This window comes from Myotis nattereri, assembly GCF_964212035.1.
Source record: "Myotis nattereri genome assembly, chromosome: 10".
Lineage (NCBI taxonomy): Eukaryota > Metazoa > Chordata > Mammalia > Chiroptera > Vespertilionidae > Myotis > Myotis nattereri.
The window spans coordinates 70,136,296-70,147,744 of NC_138085.1; positions in this window are offsets into that span (position 1 = coordinate 70,136,296).

The window sequence follows — 11,449 nt, forward strand, 5'->3', positions numbered from 1 at the left end:
GTTGGTAGTTACAAAAGAGTCACATGGGGATGCAAAGTACAGCATAGAGAAGAAATGTCCATAATATTGTAGTAACTACGTATGGTGCCCAGTGGGTACTAGACTTATCAGGGTGAATAAATTATATAAATTATATAAATGTAAATTATATAAATGTCTAGCCTCTATGCTGTATGCCTGAAACTAATGTATAATAATCTATAATAATAAAAGGGTAATATGCTAATTAGACAGGATGTCTTCCAGATGTCATTCCGGACATCCTTCCTGACGAAGCCAGGGCTGGAGGGAAGCCAGCCAGGGTCCCGGGTGCCAGAGGGAAGCAGTGCTGGCAGGCTGGGGGAAGGAAGGCCTACTCTTGCATGAATTTTCGTGAATTGGGCCTCTAGAATAAAATAATATTGAATATCAACTGTGATTGAAATGAATTAAATTAAACTAAAACCACTTTTGTTTGGAGCCTTTGCAACATGCAGTGTTCCTACCCCAACTTTGGCACCTTACTGTTTTGATAAGACCTTCTTATCTTTTACCAACTCATTACTTGAAATGATAATGCAACTTGTCTGTTTGCTGTTTCAGGACTGCGACATATTTTCCTTGCGGTCTGTTCTTTTTTTTTTAAAAAAAAAAAAAGGTTTCATTTTTCCTCCTAAATAAATAAAAACAAGTAAACTATCCCCATAAAAATTTAATATTGATTACATCTAAAATCGATAATATTTTGTACATATTAAGCTAAATAAAATGCATTATTACATATAAATTTACCATTTTTTATTACTTTTTTAATGCGCTTGCTAGAAAACTTCAACTATATGAGTGACTTGCATTATGTTTCTATTGGATGGCGCTAATCTAGATGGCTGCTTAAACTATGTCACAGTTTCCTCATCTGTAAAATGAGGCTGACAGTAATACCTTCTTCCTCTTAGGCTTGCTATGAGGATAAAATGAGTTACTATCTGAAGGACAGAACAATACCTGGCATATAGCAAGTCCTTCTTAGTGTCTGTGAAATAAGTAAATGATTCTTACCATATTTAACACCTAAACCCCTCATCTTAGCCCAGTCTCCTGCAACACTGAATTTGAGGCAAAGCCCAGGGGGTTTACGTTTTATTGGAAGATGTACAACCAGGGAAGCAGGACTGAGGGAAAAGGGCAATGAAGGGAGGGAGGGAGGGAGGCAAGGAAGGAAGGAAGGAAGGAAGGAAGGAAGGAAGGAAAGAAGGAAGGAAGAGAGAGAGGGAGGGAAGGAGGGAGGGAGGGAAGAAGGGAGGGAGGAAACACAAGGTGGGGTGTTGTGGAACTGGCTACAGCTTCTCAAGAAAATGTGTAGCTGGTTGGCTGACCATGTAAGCCATCCAGTGAGGCCATATGGAACCACCACATCTTGAAAGAGTTGTTGGAGGGCAGAAGGCAAACTATTTATCTGCCAGTTCCTTCCTATCACCTGTCTTACATTAATTAACATTGGCCCTTTTGCATTTTCTGGTTATGTCACTGCCCCCACCCCCCCCCCCCCCGCCCCCGGACAGCAGTGGGGAAATTGGAGGCTGCAGGAGCCCAGGGGGGTTGGACCTGGGCTCCGGAGTCACTGAGCCCCCTGGCACGGCAGGTGTCATGGAAATCTTGATGAAGCCTGACTCTTATCCCTAGAGGGTCGGTCAGCAGTGTCAGGAGATGAAGCAACAGCAGTGGCCGTGAAGCTTTGTGACTGTGGGGAGGTCATCCTATGCTTGGGGTGGGTCCACCCAGGCATCAGGGCCAAGGCCAAACCCAGGGCAGATGGAGCCACGTGGAACCAGGGAGGGAGGTACCTCATGGAACCCTGGTGCACCCTCCTCTGAAATCCTTGGATGTCTCACAGGCATCTCAAGTTTAGCCTGTCTGAGACTAAACTCTTGATTTCCATCTCTAAATCTATCCCCTGACCCCTGGCCCTAGACCCTCCATGTCTTATCTTCTATAGCTCAGTAAATTCACCTACTTGCTCCAGCCAGAAACCTGAGCTCCCTTCTCCCCAACCCCACATGCCTCCATCAGCAAGTCCTGTCGATTCTACCTCCAAATCGTATCTCAAAGTCATCCACATTTTGTCCTGTCCACCCGATGGTTAGGTCTCCAGCTCTCTCCCTCGACGAAGATGGTCTTCCTGCTTCCTTTCTTCTCTCCAACTCCATACAATAGCCAGAGTAATCTTTGCTGCTTTAAAACCTTGCTGTGGCTTTCCAGGGCATTTAGAATTGAACCCAAACTCTTTACTTTGATCTACAAGGCCCTCCACAACCTTACTCTCACCTGTTGCTCTAGCTCACCTCAAGACACTCCTTCCTTGCTCCCTATTGGCCAGCCTGTTCTTTCTTGACACATACCCAGTGCTTTCTTGTTTTAGGGCACACATTGGCAGAATGCTGCCTGCATCTATTTTGTAAATAAAGTTTTATTGGAACACAGGCAATACAGAGATTTATGAGGCATGCACCTCACATATGTACCATCTGGCCCTTTATAGGAAAAGTTCACGGCCCCTATTCTAGGGCCTTTGACCTTGCCTCAGGCTCTTTTCCCCTCACTTAACCCAGTGGTTCCGTGACTTTCATCTCAAACTGAGCTTCCTTGGCAGCCATGTTTTAATAGGAGCTTTTCCCCCCACTTCCTCCCACACACCCCTTTATTCTCTACCACACCACTTTCACAATTTGATATTACATATTTATTACTGTACCTACTTATTGTCTGTTTCCTCTCTTATGATGCTAAGCTCCACAAGGACAAGGGCCAGAGCTGTTTTGTTCATATTGTACCCAAGCACCTTCCCGAGTCTTCTTTTGCTAATGAGCTACTGGGATAAACTTGACCCCTTTGTAGTGGTTCTCCCCCTCCCCACCACCACTGTAGCCTGTACACCAACCCAGTGATTCTGCTTTTTCTGTGAACCCCTTGGGGATGGGTGATGCTTCCAGAGAACAGTCAAGCATTGAGCCTGAACGATGGTGTTGGAGTTCTTACAAGCCTCACCCACTGAGGAGTTGTGGCCGCACCTCACTATGTATTTGACTCTTTTTTAACAAGTCTACAATTTCCACACACACACCAGAAAATACAAAATGAGCACAGGGAAGCATGCATTTACCTTTCTATTGAAACAGCCCAAGAGCCCAGCTGGCGTGGTTCAGTTGGTTGAGCATTGTCCCATGCACCAGCAGGTTGCTGGTTGGCTTCCTGGTCAGGGCACATGCCTGGGTTGCGGGCTTGGCCTCCAGTGGGGGGCATGCAGTCGGCAGCCAATGTTTCTATCTCTCTCTCCCTCTCCCTTTCTCAATTAAAAAAGTATTTAAAAAAATTTAACAACAACAACCAAACTAAAACCAGCCCAAGAGTTGCTCTGTTGGGAGCACTAGAGGGCTGAGGGAGAAGTCCTCAGCTAGGGCACTTGCAGTTGCCTCCTCCACAGCCACCAGGGGGCTGTGCCACCTTCCAGGGTCCTGATTCCTTTCTAACTTCCCCAAAATAGAAGTCAGGCTCCATGAGCTGGGAAACCAGGTGAGCAGCCCAGCTCAGGGGGATAAAGGAGGCAGGCCCGGCATCCCTCCTGGGGTCAGACTGAGCATGGGCAGAAGAGCCTGTGGATACATCAACAGGTCAGACTGAGACACAACCAAGCACAACTGCCTTCAGACACCCACAGGCAGTCATCGGTGGAGGGGTTAGAGCAGGAAGTGGCTCAGAAGGCCACTCCCTCTGCTTTACAGCGGAGAGCACCGAGATCTAGAGAAGGGAGCTGCTAGCTGATTAAAATTAGAACCAAGTAGAGCTCAGGTCTCCCCATTCTCTCCTTATCTCCCTCTAGGCTGGATCTTCTAGGCTGTTCAGTGCTTCCAGGTTGTTTTTCTGGGCAGCATCTAGAATGATGGACACAGGTAGGATTTCTCTGGAAAGTTTTCATGGGGAAGGCTTTAGAGAGCACTGGACTTAACCTCAGACAGAATTCTGGCCACTCAATAGTTGTGAGGTCAATCTAAGGGCCCAAGCCTCTTTGAGCCTCAGTTTCATGTCCATAAATTGGAACAAGAGTCCTGAATTGCTGGCAGTTTTGAGGATTAAATGAAGTAACACCTGAGGTGTGCCTAGCAGGTACTAGGCCCAGAGTAGACATGTGGCCGTTCAATGGATAGTAGTTGAATTTTGAGCAGCCGACTTGACAGAGGAGAGGGCAGAGGCAGGAGAGCAAATATCCATGGGTTAAAATGTCCTCTATAATAATTACAGAAACGTTCCCAGAAGGAAGAATCCGCAATAAATGCTCCTGTCCAAGACCCTCAATCCTGACCTCCCAGAAGGCAAATGCACTTTGTGAGTCTGGGCCACCTTTGGTAAACAAAGGAATTACCTCCTGAGAGGACGGAGCTGCGCTCAGGTGCTGGGAGGGTGGCAGCATCTCCTCTCCAGGTCTTCCGAGAAATCAGGATGTGTTCTCATAACATTTCACCTCCTGGGATCCAGGCTTCAGTATTTCTAGATCCCACTCTTATCTTCGGATGTGTCCTTAGGAAAGGCATTCCAACCTCTCTAAGCTACCATATAATTATAAGGTGGAGCAATGCTATTATTAATAACGTGATTTTTTTTTTATTTTTTTTTTTTACTTTCCTGGAAGGCCTAAAACAAACATGTCTACACAAAATGTCACTATTGCCTTACTGGACCACTGGCTGACTAGCCGGGGGTGGAGAGGGGTGGGTTATAGTATAGCAGTGGATGTCAAGGTCATGGGTTTGGTCCTGTTTATGCACATTATATTCCTTCCTCTTCCCTGGCCAGGTGACCATCTGGGAATAAGGCAAGAGGGACCTGTATAAATCCATTAGCCCTTCTTGGTCATGAAGGTCTTCTGTGAGATAAAAGGACACCACCTGTTTTAAGGTGGGGCATTTATTCTGAGGCCCTTGAGATCTCAGGGTATCTTGCTCCCATTAGCTCTGGCCTGCCTAACTGCTATGAAAACTTGTGGGTGCTCAGCAGGGTCCCTGCAGGAGGGAGGGGGCCAGGCTCCCTCCAGAGAAGTCCCACTTTTAGCTGTTTGCATGTTGGTCATTTCTGTAAGATGGCATTTGAACTAAAATTTCTGCAGCGAGAAATTAGTGTGAAAACTGGTGCACGAGAGAGTTAATGGCCCACAGGCTCTGTTCCAGGTGATCTGAGTGTGTAACCTTGTGACATAGTACTCCTCCTTATAACCAACTGAGCAGGTAATATTAGCCCCATTTCACTGATGGGGTTACCAAGGCTCTGAGAAATGAAGGGATCGACCCCAAGAGCTAAGGAAGGAGCCCCAGACTAGAAAGGGAAGTCTGCTAACTGGAAGCTGTGCCTCAGACCCTGCAGAATAATGAGGGCGTGGTGCAAATAACATTCGAGCAGGAGATCTGGATTCAAGGTGGTCTCCTGCCTCTCCTTACCCGAGAGGCCCCTGACTAGACACTGTGTTGTGAGCCTTGTTTTCCGCCCCCACAAGATGGGCCTGCTAATAACCCCAGGGAGAAGATGCACACAGCACAGCACATCCTAGTGGGGCTGCTGTGTGGAGTCTCGGGAAACAGACCAGACGCCTTGCTGAGGACCCCGCCCCCAGTTAGTCTGGTGGGCACTGCAGCCAGCAGGCTCCCTGATTCCCAAAGACCCAGGCTCCGGGGTGCTGAACTGCGAGGGTGGAGTCTCTGGGGGAAGGGACTGGGCCACAGCTGAGGCTCAGGATCAAAGCGAGCTCTCTGCTCTCCCCGGTGAGATGCACATCCCTTCACCCCGCAGCCCTCTTTAATTAGCTGGGAGCCTGGGAGAGGTACCTTTTTCGGGTACTTATCAGTGCTTCCTGATAAAGTAATTAATGGGTTTCTCTTCTCCACTGAGCATCCTGCAGCCCAGAGAACGCTGTGCTTGGAAGGACGGTGCTAATTAGTTCCTGTGTGATTATCTGGTTGAAGCAACTGCTCCAAGTCTCTGCACATCATCCTCAGCCCTGCTCTCCCCTCGGGGAGAGGCCAGCTCCCTGTTCATTCCTTTGCTGGGTGCCAGCTCTGCCCACAGAGTTCAGCCTCTTCCGCAGACAGCCTCTCTCCCTCTTATTGTCTGCCTCTGCAGGTGGTACCCTGGCACCCAGGGCCCTGCCTTGAGCTAGTGAACCTCCCCGAAATCTTCCTGGAAACACTTGGAAGCAAGTCTGGACTTCCCAAGCCTGCCTCGATGAAAAGGGCAAGGGCCACAGAGTGTTATGGCGAGAGCACACAACGGGGGCCAGAGAACTGACTCTAGACTGAGCTGTGTGACTTGGGGTAAATTAGGCTTTCTCTCCTTGTCTCAGACTCTTTAGCTGTAAAAAAAGAAGAAAAAAAAAGAAGTTGGTCTTCATCAGGGATGGCACATGTGTTGTTTTGCCACCTGTGAGGAATCGGTCACAGCTCTGCACCATGTCGAATAATGAAGCCACAGCCAACCTCAGCGGGAACTCCGAGTTGAAGAGGTTGATCAGTGCCATCTGTCATGTTCCGTGCAGGTGCCATGTTTCCTAACAGCGGCACTATTGGCTTTTGGGTGAGAGCAGTTCTTACTGTGTTTAACTGTGCCGCGGCTCTCAGGATGTTCAGCATCCTTAGCCAACATTCACTAAATGGCAAACAAACACTCCACACATTTCCAAACATCCCCGGGGGCTATGCCACCCCTGGCAGAGAACCACAGGTAGGGGGATGAAAGTATGATTCGGGATTCTTTTGGCTGCAAATGACAAAGATTATATTTAAATTAGCTTAGCTAAAATGGAAATCTATTCGTTTCTGTGCTAGAGAAACCACGGGAGACGCTTGGCTACCTTTCTCCATCCAACAAAGATAATGTCACCCCTTCAGGGAAATTTGCAACAGGGCAGGTTTTTCCATGTTTGCCTCTTTCTAGCCCTTTCTTTTTAGAGGGAACTAATCAAACAGATGAACAGCAGGGCTCTCCCAACTATGGAAAATAAGTGGGGGAGAGAGAGCCCTTTCCTCAGCCCTGATATCTGGAATATTAGCAGGGATTTAAGTGCAGCCAATGGCAGGCGCCTGCCTGGGACTTGGAATCTAGAGACACCATGCAAAGTCTCAAGGGCCCATCAGGAATTATTCTTGGCAGCAGTGCTGCAGTTGAGGCTTGGGGGATTGCTAAGTGTTCAGGGCTGATGGGCTACAGCAGGGCAGCAGGGGGTCCTGTGGCAGTGGTGGCTGTGGCAATGGTGGGTGTGGCAGCAGTAGCTTGAGCTACTGGACTTAGCTGAGCCTTTGCCACCCTTGGTTCCTGGCTCTGCCCTATTCTTCAGCCTTTCTGTTGATTCTGTGAGTGACCCAGTTCCCTTTCAATGAGTGTTAACCAGAGTTGGGTTCTATCGCTTGCAACCAAAACTCTCACGAATGCTGTTGGAGTGGGGGTCAAGGCAGGATGGAAAACCAGAAAGCAAGCGGAATGCTCCAAGTTCTGAGGAGGCTTAGGAGAGGCAGATTGGAATCAAAGCCAACAGGACCCAAAGGCCACCAAGGCAATTTTCCCAGATGGTTACTGTGCAGTGATCCTGTTAAAGACTGGAAGTTCATTCCTACAGGGACAGACTCACTTATATTTAAGGCTTGGCTTTTTGAAGCTAGTTCTTAGCATCTCATCTCATGACTTACCTCTTTGCTAGATTCAAGTCCCAAGAGCAAACGCAGTGGCAGATGGGACGAGTCTACATTGTACTCACCACCCATGATGTCCTTTTCTTTGCCACGTAGGGCTAGATAGACAGGTGGCTTCACACTTGCCATTGCCAGTTCTAGAAAACATCAAGTGACTGAACTTAAAGAAGCAACCACATCAATCCCTGGTCTTTCCCTCCTCCCCAATAAACATAGAAACAGCAAAAGTAGGGCTAGGTTTGCTCCCATGGGATCTATGGGTAGGGAGAGTTCTCTTTGCAGTGGAGGTGATTATTATACCTCCAGCAGTAAATGGCAAAAGGTAAAATTCTAAAGAAGCTGTAGCAGGAACAATAAGAGCATCCTCTGTTGGAGTTGCAAAGAGAAGAGACCTGGATGTTAAAACTGGTTGTTATCCTGTGAGGTCCTCTGCTTTATTGTTGGATATCAGCTTTAACTCCTCTTTGAGTTACCTATTAATTGTACACACACACACACACACACACACACACACACACACACACACACACACCTCACAAGCGCCTGGAGCGTCAAAGCCCTGTGGCAGAGATTGGGGGCTAAGACCATAAACTCTGGACTCTAGAACCAGTTTCCTTGGGTTCAAATTCCAGCTCTGGTCATAAACTGTGTATATTTGGGCAAGTTATTAAAGAACTGTGCCTCAATTTCTTCCCCTAGAATGATGAAAATAGTGATAGCTACCTCATAAGACTACTATGAAGATCAAATATGCTCTGATTAGAGCCTGGCATCAATACATGTCCATATCTTAGTTCCTCTGTGTAGCATCTGGCACAAGGTAGGGTCTCTTGACCTGTTGAATAAATGATCCAATTCTCCAGGAAGTTAGGATAAGCAAAGTCATCACAGTCTGGGTGTGCCCAAGGTTAATGTTTGTTCCTTAAAACCAAAGGGATAGACAGCTCAATGGCCTCTGTAGCTAAGCCCATCACCTCAGAAATGCTTTGATAGACCCATGCACACACATGGACACACATGCACAGACAGACACACGGGAGGCTAACCTCAGGCAGCCTGCTATAGTCATCAAGTACCTTCCTTACCACTCCAACAACTCCTAGCCACCTTTGACCTACCTTTCCAGAAATGGGATTCTTTTAGTCATTTTTTTTCTAGTCCACACACCATTTCTATACCTCCAGTGCACAAAATCAAGGTCCTCCTTAGAAGAGGGAGAGCAGTCACTTGGTATAAACCAATGTTCTTAAACTCCTCCTACCCATAAGTCCCCTATGTTCTTTTCTTCTCAATCCTTGTAACACAGAATTCAGAAACTCAAGAGCTGTTGACTCCTTGGCAGGTGGGAGCATACAGCATGGCCTTGCTCCCATGCTCTCTGCTAGGGCCAGAATAAGACCTTTAGTGGCATTAATAGTAATGCTACCACTAATAGCAAATACTTACATAGTACTTACAACATGCTTAGTACTGTACTATATGCTTTTTGTATATTAATTCTTTTTTATCCTCTTAACAATCTTAGAAAATAAGTACTATAACCATCCCATTTTACACAGAGAGAAACTGACTCACAAAGAAGTGGTAACTTGCCCGAGGTCATGTGGTTAATAGGAGGCCACCAGTCTGACTCCAAAGGCTGAAACATTAACTGCAGGGTGCTTCACTCTAAGCACAGAAAAGCTTATAGCACACACACACACACACACACACACACACACACGCGCGTAGTTCAAAAATAAAACTAGGACTAAATCATAGAAGAATGTGAGAGGTGCAGCAGAGTTCTGATTGTTTCCCCTGATGACTACTTTACTGCTTAAAAAATATCTTTCCAAAAATATATTTTCTCCCCTGCTTGGCTGGTGCCCTAAGCAAGGGTTGCTCAGCCTAGCAGATAATCTAAGCATTGCTTTCTCCTCCCTCTGGCCAGAACAGCCTCTACCTGAAAAGTTCAAGGTTGGTCAAGCCTAGGATAGGTTGCTGCCACTTGGGAGGCAAGCAAGGTGCTTCTTGGCTAGAGTGGGAGTAGCTTTGGCCCCAATCTATAAATAGGAGGACAACTGACCCAGAGGACAAGCTGGTGTGAATTGAATAGCATGCCCCTTGGGAGGTGAAGGAGGCGACCCAGTGTGTGCATGCATGCATGTTGGGGGAGGGGATGCCTTAGAGCTCCTTCCTGGTTTCCTTGACCCACTGACTCTTCAGTCGCTGGGTTTGTTCCTGGTCTCCCTGTCACTCTCAGGACTAGGCTGTAGTGTGTTCTTGGCCAATAGTTGTCACCAAGAGAATGTTTCCCCTCAAAGCCCACTTTTCATTTCAGTCATCTCTGCAACATAATGCAGACAGAGGCTCAGCCTCTGTAGCCTCCAATCTACTGACTTTCCTTCATCCAACAGGCAACATGGACTTAGCAAGTCCCCATTCCAGGGCCGATGGGAGGTTAAAAAGGGAGTCAAGCTCATAGCTCCTGTCCCCAGATGCTCAAAGCCAGGTGGGAACTACATGTTTCATTTTCTTTCTCTTTCTCCCTTCACCCCTGTCCCCCACCACACTGTAGGGCATGGACAGTGTTTTATCTCTGAATCTTCCCCCATTCAGTCTCACAATGGCCCCATCGTCCAGCCCAAAGCCTTGCATCCCATGGACTCTTCCGTAGGCAGGGGCTGGGACAGGGGAACCTGGAAGCTTACCTAATCCAGTTCTTCTGAAAGGGGCAATTCAGCCTCCAGGAATGTTCTGGAAAAGTGTGGGCCGCTCATGTTTGCTAGTCAGGGCCACAAATGCTAGGTGTCCTGCCATGCATGGGCCAGTCCTGTACAAACAACTGTTCTCTAACCCACCTGTCTTCCCAGTGTTTCTCCAGACATTCATGTTCTGAAAACCCCGGGTGTCTGAGCTTGGAACCTCTAATTCCATATTACATGTAAAAGCAAAGTATTTTTGTGTGGTTTTAATATACATTGAATATTCCAGAAATACAACCACTGTGAACATGGAGGGGAACTTGTGCTAATTTCGATCAGTACTCTAGGAGTTGTCCATTCTTCGGAAAATTACATCGCCAATGGCAACTCTGCTCCTGGTGTTAGAGTCGCCAAGAAGACAACACACGGCTATCCGTCTGCATGTAGCTGCTGTCTCACAGTGATTCCACATAGCGATCCAGACTTCTCTCAGTGTGTCTTTTAGTGTAATGGTGGTTGGCAATCACATATTGAATTGTGTGTGTGTATGTGTGTGTGTGTATACACATATGTATGTATATGTATATATAACATTGCTTTATTTCTCCTTTTGTGTTATAATTAAAGCATTAAATTGAAATTTTGAAATTACATATTTAGGTAGTTTATACTTTCATGAACTTTATTTTAGGATAATATGTGGGGTGCTATAAACTATTTGCTACAAAAGGTGTGGGGGTCTGATGAGGTTAAGGATCCTGGAGCTAGTTTGTCCTTTCAGCTTTGTCTCAGCTGCCCCTGAAGGATGCAAGCTTTGGACATTTTAAACTTTCAAGACAAAGAGTCTCTCCTATCCCTCATGGCAACCCATTTATTACATCACTACTGTTGCGCCTCTCTGCGCTGTGAGTGAGTCATCGTTCAGTCCCCAGCACAAATGATGGTGTGCTCAGGACCATGTTGAATCTCAGTCTCTTCTAAATTACTTTTCTTGCCTTGGGACGGACCCTGGGGCAGTGGGAAGGGCGGGTGAAGGGAATCTAGCTCCAGCCAGCA